Source organism: Ostrea edulis, chromosome 8 (assembly GCF_947568905.1).
Source record: "Ostrea edulis chromosome 8, xbOstEdul1.1, whole genome shotgun sequence".
NCBI classification, from domain to species: Eukaryota; Metazoa; Mollusca; class Bivalvia; order Ostreida; family Ostreidae; genus Ostrea; species Ostrea edulis.
This window is the reverse complement of record NC_079171.1, coordinates 51,296,214-51,307,498: the sequence shown is the minus strand read 5'-3', so window position 1 is coordinate 51,307,498 and position 11,285 is coordinate 51,296,214. Positions and strand designations below refer to the sequence as shown.

Here is an 11,285-nt window from a genome sequence, read left to right as displayed (position 1 = left end):
AAGTGGAGTATATATATTTGATAATTACAGTTTATAGTATATGTATATAGCCTTAGATGATAGAGGTTTGTCAAGGATTCCAATACATTTGACATAAATTGCTTTACAATTATCCATCATTGTCACGAGGGGTCAAAATGTAGAATAATGTGATGTTTTGGCTACTCTATTACCTAATGGGGCATTGTTGTTCCACAAACACAATGTCATTGAGTGCAATAAATGCGTATTTTGGTGCAATATTGATTTAGTGCCTGTTCCTTGTTTGATAATGATAATGGATGAATAGATATTTTCCCATTTTATTGAGTGGTTTATTTTATTTCTATTTTCAGGGGGGAAAACGAGATAAGGAAGCGTTCAGAAAATGGTTTGGATGTGTTGGAGAACTCTGGTCATTGCTACCAGAGGCTTCTGTGCTTGCCCTTAGTGCAACATGTACCAACAAACTAAAGAAAAGAGTGCTGAAAGTCCTTTCTTTGAAAGCAGGATTGTTGACAATTCAGATTTCGCCAAATAAACCCAACATAAAACGATGTGTTGAAAAAGTGCCACATGATACAGACAAAGTATTCTCATGGATTGTCGATTCCATATCGGATGGGTCACTGCAAAGGACATTACTGTACTCCACCTCAATAAATGACTGTTCAAAGATATATTCCCATCTTACTTCAGAACTGCAAGCATTAGGATTCATGAAATACATTGAAATGTACCATTCAGAAACACCCGGTGACAAGAAACAAACAATTATTGAGGCACTTCAACATGAAAACTCTCAGTTAAATCTGGAACAGAAAAATACTTTTAGTACAAAACGATATTCAATATGGATTATAAATATGAATACATACACCTACATGTATTTCCCACTTTATATGAAACAAAATTCTTACCCATTTCAAATAAATAACTGATCCAACACGTTGAATTTCAATACCAACATCTCCTCCACGTCCTTTGACTTGGCAGGTCTTTGGAGTCTGAAAGTTTGCTAACACTAGTATCTGTTTTAAGAAGACAATGCCTGTTTCATTCATTTCAAATAAATAGCTGATCCAACACGTTGAATTTCAATACCAACATCTCCACATCCTTTGACTTGGCAGGTCTTTGGAGTCTGAAAGTTTGCTAACACTAGTATCTGTTTTAAGAAGACAATGGCTGTTTCATTCATTGTCAAGTTTTCATGCACAGCATCTGGTGTCAAAAACACAATTTACTGATGGCCCAACTCCCAAATCTGTGTCTATTTCTTCATCTTTTCCTTCATTTTCATCATCGTCATTAGCGAAATCAGTTCCCATGCCAGGGCAGTCGCCTGTTAAATCCTTTGGCTTAAAATGTGCATTGATCAAGATAATACAAAACTCTAAAGGTATCTTTTAACTGTAGATTAATATTCCATATATCGCCAACATTACAAAACTGATCATTTGTGCTTGTATAAGGAAAGTCTCCGTGGCCGAATGGTTAGAGCATCGCGCTCAAAATCACACAGCCTCTCACCTCTGTCGTCGCGGGTTCGAATCCCGCTCGCGCCGGTAAGTGAGAAAATTTCCCAGTTTACTTTAGGAAGGTCGGTGGTCTCTTCCCAGGTATATTGTATCTGGGTTCTCTCTTCCACCAATAAAAACTGGGAGCCACCATATAACTGAAAAATTGTCGAGTGTGGCGGAAAACAATCAATCAATATAACAAAAGCAATATATTTACTCTAAGGATATGTTGAAGCGAGGCTGGTACTCTGAATCTTCATAATCGTCTTCTGATGAAGATTCTTCTGCGATATCAATGCTCAATCTGAAATAAAGTTTAGGTCTGTAATGCACAGAAAAATTCTGACAATTCTAGAATTTTATTTGAAAAACAAAGATAATTTAATAGTACAAAATGCCAAGACAAGTACTGCAATCATACATAAAATAATTCAAATTTACAACAGACATACTGGTACTTACTACATGGGATCCAGGAAAGATGAGTAAAATTTCCCCTTGCCCTTTTGCTGCAATATCCAATTACATTATATTTGTTACAGTCCAAGTATATAGTCATGAGCCGTAATGAACAATATTTTCTCGGTGTGCAAACCCAGACTTAACTTCTGACAAATTAGACCAAATAAAATTAATCCGTATTAAGGAACTATTTGTCTTTTTAATGTAAGCGGAAAAGGACGATTTTCTTATGCATATTGATGAAGGACTGACGTTCATGGTGGATATGCGCGTGTGCGTGGGAAAAGAGGTACGAGAAGCAGCATCGTAGCATGGATGACGAGGTAGCATTATAAATTGTTTACGATGTGTTGTCGCATTATAGACTGGTTTCACAGTAAAAAGAAATAAACAAAGGTCGTACAAAGATTTTGACGTATCTTGTATGTGAATTATTTAAGAACATAAGTAAATAATGATGCATTCAGTTATTTGATGTACTTCGAGTGAGGAGTCCTCCAAGGGGAAGATAACGAGTTATGAGATTGATCACTGTTCGTTATCTTCACCTTGCATTACCATTAGACTGAGCAAACTTTATTGGAAGCATATATATCTGGATAACTTTTTACTTTGGAAAAAATATGTTCCGGTGTAGTGATTATTATAAATAAGGCCATCAGTGATTTTGATATACTATGTATGTTATGATGATCTATAGGACAGCGGCAAACTTCTACTCTTTTAGACTTCAAGCAAGTCAATAACCCAACCCCCCCTAACCAAATTTATGTTGCAGCGTGTAAACCTTGTTGATGTAAAGGGTTAGGAATTAATTACTTATTTTGACTTGGTTTAACCACATTTTTATTGAACATTTAATTTAGATAAGACGTAAAGGGTTACGACCAAAAAGGCAGCGGGTCTGGGAGAGCGATTCCAGTACTACCTCCTCAAGCCCAGTACGAGGAGCAACACCAAAAAGGGGACGAGGAAAACCAGCAGCTAGAAGGCGTGGCCGCAGGGGGTGGGGGTGGTGGTAAACAAAGAGGGGACCAGAGAGGAAAGTCTTCAGGTGGGTACATAAGCTTGTAATAAAAAGTAAAGTACATGTATGAACTTGAATGTACATGAAGTTTATTCCAAAACATCTTACTGGTATGTAATGCGTGCAACAACATATATTATATGTGCATTGTCTTCCATTTGAAGGAGAGAATCGAAGGAATGAGTAATAATGAGCGAAAGGAACTTCTGCTGAAGACTGGCGAGAAACATCCCAATCTCCTCATGAACTTGATAGATAAGGTTTGTCAGTTTCTTTCTCAAAGGATCACAAAATTGCATAATAGTATCTATTTATTGTCATGAATATTTCTTTCGCAAATTTGTTTATTCAGGGCTCCCCCAAGAAGGGTTTTATCCAGGACCAGGTGGGGAGCAACCAAACTAGTGCTCTTGTCTCAAGTGTAGAGATATGCCCACACAGACGGAGAGGGTACGTTATGGGAGACAACCAAATCAGTGCCTCAGACTCAGAAATACCTGTAAGCTGTCAAACGTACAAGCTAGAAACCCAATAAATAACATTATATACATGTGTATATTATATACATGTGTATACAATTCACTGCATGCCTGAAACAACCCTGATGAATACAAGATGGTTTATTTTTTGAAAAAGGATTCCAGATTACTTGTATTGGTGCTTCACGTTGCTCAGATGTATCGACAAGATGTTTTGCCAAATGACGCAGACTACAACAAAGACAAGAGGCATGCTGCTTACAGACAATTACAATTTATATTGTGGCAACATGGAAGACTTGGGATTGGTGTCCGCATGATAATTCCAAGATGCTGTGTATGGACAATATATAGGATTTATTCCTTCTCGTTTAGGGCGATTTTATTTGTACTGTGTAAAGAACTTAAACTTAGAATCAATAAATTTGAAATTCTAATTATGTTATAAAATATTGCGGGGGCGGGGGGGGGGATAGCTAGTTACACGCAGTAGTTGATAAGGACTATAAATTTTGAAGGGTTCAATGATTTCATAAATAACGAGAGCAAAGGATTCTCAAAATATACAATGGACAGTATATTCCTACGTCAAGTTTGACCTCAAAATCAATAGGGGTCATCTTTTCCTGAAGATGTTCCAGTGTACCAATTTTGATGTCTGTCAAGCAAAAGGTTCTCTAGACATTGAGTGGTAAGCATATAATTATTCGTATGTCCAGTTTGGCCACGTGACCTCAAAATCAATAGGGATCATCTACTCCTTGGTATATACCAAGTTTGATGTCTGTTAAACAAAGGTTCTCGAGATGTTGATCGGAAAAGGTCTTTCAATGTACAGAGTAGATTGACCTTTAGACCTGAAAAACAATAGGGGTCCTCTTCTACTCATAACCAACCCACATATGAAATATCATTACGATTAAGTGATTGGTTCTTTAAGGACGTACTCTACATCATCATAATGACCGACTTCCTTTTAATACATGGATGAAAATATGAGTATCAGCAATATTTGTCTATTCATTTAAAACAATTTCGCCTAACCGAGTAGCTCAACACGTCGACTGCTAAATAGGCCGCGTGTTCGAATCCAGCCGGAGTTTCAAATTTTTCTCATATTGCTTTCATCATTGTGCAGAGGACTGTTGAGTAGATTCAATGTACATGTAGTGCACTGATCATTGTGTAGAGGACTGTTAATCAATGAATATATCATATATATAAGGCAGAGCATATCCCTCGCAATGAACATCCACAAATTTCTAATATGATGTAGTGACCTTCACCTCTATATCCCCAATCCATTTAGTTTTCTATTGATAACCAAGCTACATGTGAAGTATTGAATCTAGCTACAAATGTGGTATGTTCCTTGTCTACAATATTTTTCTATGAAGTCTTGTGGAGATTCCTCTCTTGATTGAAATGCATAATTCAATAAATCAAACATTGCCACTTGTAGAGTATCTACAAGTGTATTACACACTTGAAGAAATAGCAGCGAAAACGTCCATAGGGGTCTCTTCCTTGGAGAGGCAAAAACTCGTGGAAACTGCTCCCTATATTTATATATAACATAATGATAAGACACATTATCAATTGTACAACTGTACTTCAAATTCTGACCTTACAGTTCTTAAAAAATAATATAATAGCTGAATATATAATCAACAATAAGAACTAAACTTGTCATATTTCTAACAGAAATATACTGCCTGTATGTTTGACACAAAAAATGAAAGCAGGATCAAAGCTTTTACATTGATAAAATAAAGATAAAATGTAGTAATTTCTCCAAAAATATTTTAAAATGTACAGACAATGTATGCAAATAGGTTAATACACTGTTCCTTTTTGTAAATGCTATATGCATAATGTTATATGCATTCTATGCGTCAATAAATGTTAAACATGTCCATGCCATGTCAATTGTCAAAACGCGACTTTTTTGTCCAGTTCTGTCTGGGCTGTGGGTGGTGACAACTTGGGAGCTACTGTTCTTGAAATCTTTCTTGGGTCCCCTGCTTCTAACCCCATGTGTTGATGAACCCCTATTCTGTCATCAAGGCGTTGGTGGAGAACGTTTTTGATGAGTGCAGTTACATGGTCATACGTTTTCTCCTTCACGGGATAAAAGCTCCACCTTCCTGATTTCTTGTTGTAAGTTCGTTGCAACCTTCAAAACAATTACTTATTAATAATCACTTCTCAATGAATTCTCTGATTGGAAGCAGATCTGATTGGAATGCTATCTCATGAAAAGTAGTGGTGGTTTTCATGCTACTTCGTAACAATTGTACGTAAAACTTTCATGATTGAAAATGATAAAAGTAGATGTTTGTAATAAATTCATACAACCTATAAAGAATTGTTTTCTGTAGGAAAAACAGAAGACGGTTTTCCAACATGCTTGCTTGTGGAATAGCTCTGTATTTTTCAATTTCCTTTTTGGCAATCTTGCTGTCTAGTAAAGGAGGATCTACTTATATGTCATCCTCAAACAATGATGATAAAGCTGACTTTTCCAGTGGAGGCCGAAAGTATAAAATATTTCCAATACACATTTCTTAGTAAATAAACATGCTATAGATAAGGCTTATTTAATCATAAAGTAGAAATTAGCAAAATAGCTATCACCTCACAAGCAGCAATGTCTTTTTCATCTTTATAGAGTTTTGTTTATTTTATTTGAGGCAAGGTTAAGTGTGTGTGCAAAGCATCTCCTAATACCTGAATTGCTATGTCCATGTTTGAAGCATTATCTTCTGTTATAACTTTTTTCTCGATACCCCACTTCATCATAACTGATCTGTTCTCCAATCCCACCCTGTCTCCAGTGCGACTGTCTTCATTTTTTTTCTGTCTGCAAAACCTTTGAGCATAATTTCCACCCAGGTTTATTTTCAAATAATGACAGGTAATTGTTAAGCAAGACTCTGTAGAACATAGCGTCCATGCATCAGATGTCAGATACACAGCTTTTGACACACTTAAAGACCCAAATAAAATACAGTACGGTTTCTTCACGGATCACTGGATATGGGCGGATCTCCTCTATGGTCATTGTTATTTACCTGGCCAAAAGATCAGGGTGCTGTGCATACTTTTGATGTACACAGAAAGGGTCTCAGAGCTGTTTATAGTGTTTGTAGTCAGTAAACAATTCGCGGAAGTCTTGTGTTGCCGAAGGGCAATGCATTGGTCATACAGACACAGTGTCTCTTTCAATGAGTTAACACATTTACACCATAAGAGTGTTCGTTGGAGGTGGAGGGTCCTGCATTGTTGTACAGGGAGAGTTCTCTGAGTTTTTTGTTGGTTTTTCGTCGTCTCATCAGGTAACGAGATTATCGGTTGGTTTGTTTGCGCACACGGTGATACCGCTTATGTTGGTCTCTCTTGAACATGTTCTTGTAAAATGGTCCACTGGATTTCCATTTCAGGCTCACGTCCTTAGCCAACAGAACAACACTTCTGTCAGACCCATGGGATGCTGAGTAGACTGCTGAGTGATACATGGCGTTAAAGTTCCTGGCTCAAGTTGTATTGTTGGGTGCATAAGTGAAGACCCGCTAGTGAAGATTCTCACACTTGTTGGTTGTGGCAAGTTGGCAGACCTCTCCGGAATTGTTTACAGATGAGACTGAATACTGTCCATGTCTGCATAGTCATGGTCCAGATGTTTTCCGTACAGAAGGAACTTGGTGTTGTAGCCCGGGAGATGGACTGTACAGGTAAATGACATTTTGTTACAGTTGTCGTGTAGGCCTGAAAAACATGACAGAACATTAAGGACTGCATCCTCGGCATGGCGCAGGAAAGACTGGTCGGTCGGGCAAAATTTCCTAATCTTGACGAGTTCGAACCGGATCCGGGCTCGGATACAGGTGGTCAGTCTCTCCATGTAGGCATATATGTCCTGTCCAGTGGGTAACATGGTTCTTAGTCGGATGTGTCGTACATTTTTTGCAGGGATCTTCGCTTGTGGATGAACCATGGTAGTGCTGAATTGGTACTTCATTCTCTCTGGAATAGCCCTTTATGGTCTTTTGGATCTGAGCACTGGCATCATTGGTAATGGAACGAGGTTGTTTTATGTTATTATTTTGAATAAATGCAAATTTTTTCTTAACAATTTTGATTCACTGGAAGCAATAATGTCTCCAGGGTTGTAGTTCCTTTTGCATTGTTCATGATTTTCACAATTCCTCTTGCAGCATTAACTTATTGGCAGTTTCGAGGGCCAAAACCAGTTTTCGGGAGGTGTTGTTTTCCACCACCGGACAGAAGCTCTGGGTTGCTGTCTCGAATCCTGCCTTCGGTCTGTTGTTGTAAAGGGTGTCAGTCTCGATGTGGACTTCGTTTCCTCGACCGAGAAGTTGGATGACACGTCGGACATATACCGCTGATTGTCGATCAAAAAGGCTAGATTGATTTCCTCCACTCTGTCACACATCTGATTTTCTCAATTAAACGTCAAAATAATCGATCAATAGGCGGTTATCGTATCACCAAAAAAAAAACACCCCAGTATATACTGATGTATTGATCTAGCCCTACAATTTATGTAATTGCTAATCGAATTCGTCACTCCGTTCCTTTACGAACTCTTTGACAGCCAGGAAGTCGGGAAATTGATTTGCAGTATAAACTTAAGACGTAGAAACTTAAGACATAGCTTCCTCCATAGTCCCCTAATAATAAAATTAATTTTTAATTTAATGAAGAAATCATTTCGGATGTACAAAAATTACCGAAAAGGGTCGAACTCAACGAGTGTGTCGCCATATGTGAAAACATTGTCAACAAGTTGTCCCAGCGTAACAAGTTGATTCGAATTGCCGACAACTCACCAGCAGGTTGGGCTACGGTATGATATCGCGTCAGATTCTGACGATGATAGAAAATTGCACCAAGACGAACACAGCTTTACGAAAGATTAAGAAAAAGAAGAGCTTCCAGCCGTATAACAAGACACGCCCATCTGGTTACAGTTCTCCTCAGTCTACTTCTGGTAATATTCCTGCAGCGGCCGGAAGCCAGCAACTTTTACGTGGCTTTAAGAGAAGACGACATCCCTCAACCATTAAGTGAGAAAGTTTCCCAGTTTACTTGCGGAAGGTCGGTGGTCTCTTCCCAGGTACATTGTATCTGGGTTCTCTTCTTCCAGCAATAAAAACTGGGCGCCACCAGATAACTGACAAATTGTTGAGTGTGGCGGAAAACATCAATCAATCAAAGATGGAAGTATTAGGTAAAACTTATGCGGTTCCAATTTTGATGCACCAGATGCGCATTTCGACAAATACTCTCTTCAGTGATGCTCAACTGAAATGTTTGAAATCCGAAATAACAATGATGTTTTAGAGCTATTAAAGCGAAAAACAGCGTGACAAAATAGTGGAGTCAAATTCGTCTAAGCATAAGAGCTATGCATGAGGGAGATCTTTAATTTTGAAATGAATTTCAAAATTTTATAACTAAGCAATTAAATATACATCCGTATTTTCAAGCTAGTAACGAAGTACTTCGCTACTAGGCTGTAGAGACCCTCGGGGACTAACAGTCCACCAGCAGAGGCCTCGACCCAGGGGTCATAATGTAAAATGTACCATACGGTACCAATTTTGATGCATTAAATATATGATCCCGGGCAATTCCGATGTCCACGACCAGCAATTCATCACAATCTGAGAGACGAAGCCACCAGAAAGAGAAAGACAGAGTCGGATGCTTATCCAATATTGTTTAACCACCAGGCAGATTCCACAAACCCCAGAGATTGCCGTTATGCGCATGCCAATGTTAAGGAATTTAGATTTTAAGAACTTTGTGATATTTAGTATTCAAAACTATTTTGTTAAGTGTTGCATTTCTTAAATGCAATCATTAACAATTAAAGCAAAGTATTCAATTTTAAATTAAGTACAGGAAATATATTATAATACTGTAGTCACTATAAAAATAATTGTAATAGAGTGATCTTTGGGTTAATGAATAAATTTTGCTATAGATATATGCTTCAATGTATTTTACTTTAGAAAACCCTAGATCCACTCCTTTATTTCTCTAGCCCTTACATGTACATATATAGGTGAACACATTTAATAGTCATTACCTTAAGGCATATGTCAAAGGTCTTGTAGTGTTCTTGAACTTCATTGGTTGTGTTTTGTGAAGTTGCTTTTGGTTGGTTTTTATTGTTTTGGTCATTGGGTTTTACCGCCAAAATTGAGCATTCTTTGTCTAGTTTTGAGAGAGGACAGACTTCATATCGACAACATTGACTAAGACCTTCTATAAAGACTTTTCCGGTAAGTAATTCATTACTAATTATCCTTATTGGTAAATGTCAATTAACATTTCCAGTCTATATATTTTTGCAGATTTAATGAGATTCCTTTTGCACTAAATATTAACTGAGAGAAAGGCTAGATCTACAAAGAATGATAGTTTTGTTTAAAGCTCTTTGATTTCATGAATCAATTGCTTATATTTAGAGTAAATTGGTGAATCTATCAAGTTACACTTTATTTTATAATCAGAATATTTGATTAACTTGTTCGGAGTGAGCAATTGAGTCTAACTTTAATAAATAGTATTTTTAGACTATTGTATGTAAATTACAGAGTCCATGTACATATCCACATAGATATATATACCCTGTACTTGTATGTGGAAGCCTCTTCCCATAGAATGGTAAATATATGATTTAAGTTTTAATGATAATGTATTCTTATGACTATGGGAGAAATCTGTTCATACCAGTATATGTAACTTTAAGAGTTGTCTCCCTTTATTGTGATTTTGATACAAGTAATACATTTATCTTGATGGAAATTACATTCATTTATCATATAAGTAATATTGTCAATTATTAATTAATGCACTCTGTGATATCATATTGTTATTTTACCTGTATTGCAGGGCTGAAAAAATATGTGCATGTGAGATATCCTTCACTGTGATATTAAATTCCCTGAACCCATACAGGAGTTGCTTATTATGAAACTACAAACCTGTTACATAATTATGATCTTTGAACATTTTCAGTTCTCTGCAAGAGCCAGTATCGTAGAGCAGGGATCTCAATGGGGTAAGAGGAAGTTGGTGAGCAGTGACGGGTACGAGTCTGTAAAGAAGGTATAGTTACTATCATTATTTGATGATTTCTTACCGCAACACTTCGCTAATTTAGCTGTGAAGATTTATATTGATACTGATATTTTTTGTGTTTAGGTCTCTAAAGGCGACTTAACTTGTTGGCGATGTTCCAAGCGGTCGAAGTGTGTTAACTTCTGCCCTGCAATCATATATTATATTCAGTGCCTACCCTTTACATCTCATAGTGTAGATATAATATTTCTTCATTAGAGAGCTTCCTCTGAGGAAGAAATAGAATTCCATGAATGGTGGTGGTCTATAAGACTAAAAGTGGAACGACTGAAGAATTTCTATTCTTGTTCAAATTGTTCAGTCGTACGTAGTTGGAATTCTTATTACTTGTGAAGTGAATATAAATGGTTTGACTTAATATTTTAAGACCGTTACCAAAATTGTTACATCGTACTATGAAACTGAAAATAATTGGCAATTGAACGAGAGTTACATGTTTCTTCATCAATTTGCTCTTTTCTCTATCATATTAAAACGATATTGATGAATTGCATTAATGCACTGAATTGGTTTGCTGATAAATTCAAGCTCAATTCCCTTTACAATGCTCAATATTTCCGAGACTCACTCTGAAGTAAGCGCAGTCCATTAATCTATGAATTGCATGATTCTGCCACCTTCAAATTATATCTTTTTTAA

General features: G+C 36.9%; 1 pseudogene; it reads left to right on the top strand.

Annotated features, from left to right (window-relative positions):
- The first annotated feature begins 3,170 nt into the window (after positions 1 to 3,170).
- Positions 3,171 to 4,968, top strand: LOC125663316 (uncharacterized; annotated as a pseudogene).
- The last annotated feature ends 6,317 nt before the right edge of the window (positions 4,969 to 11,285 follow it).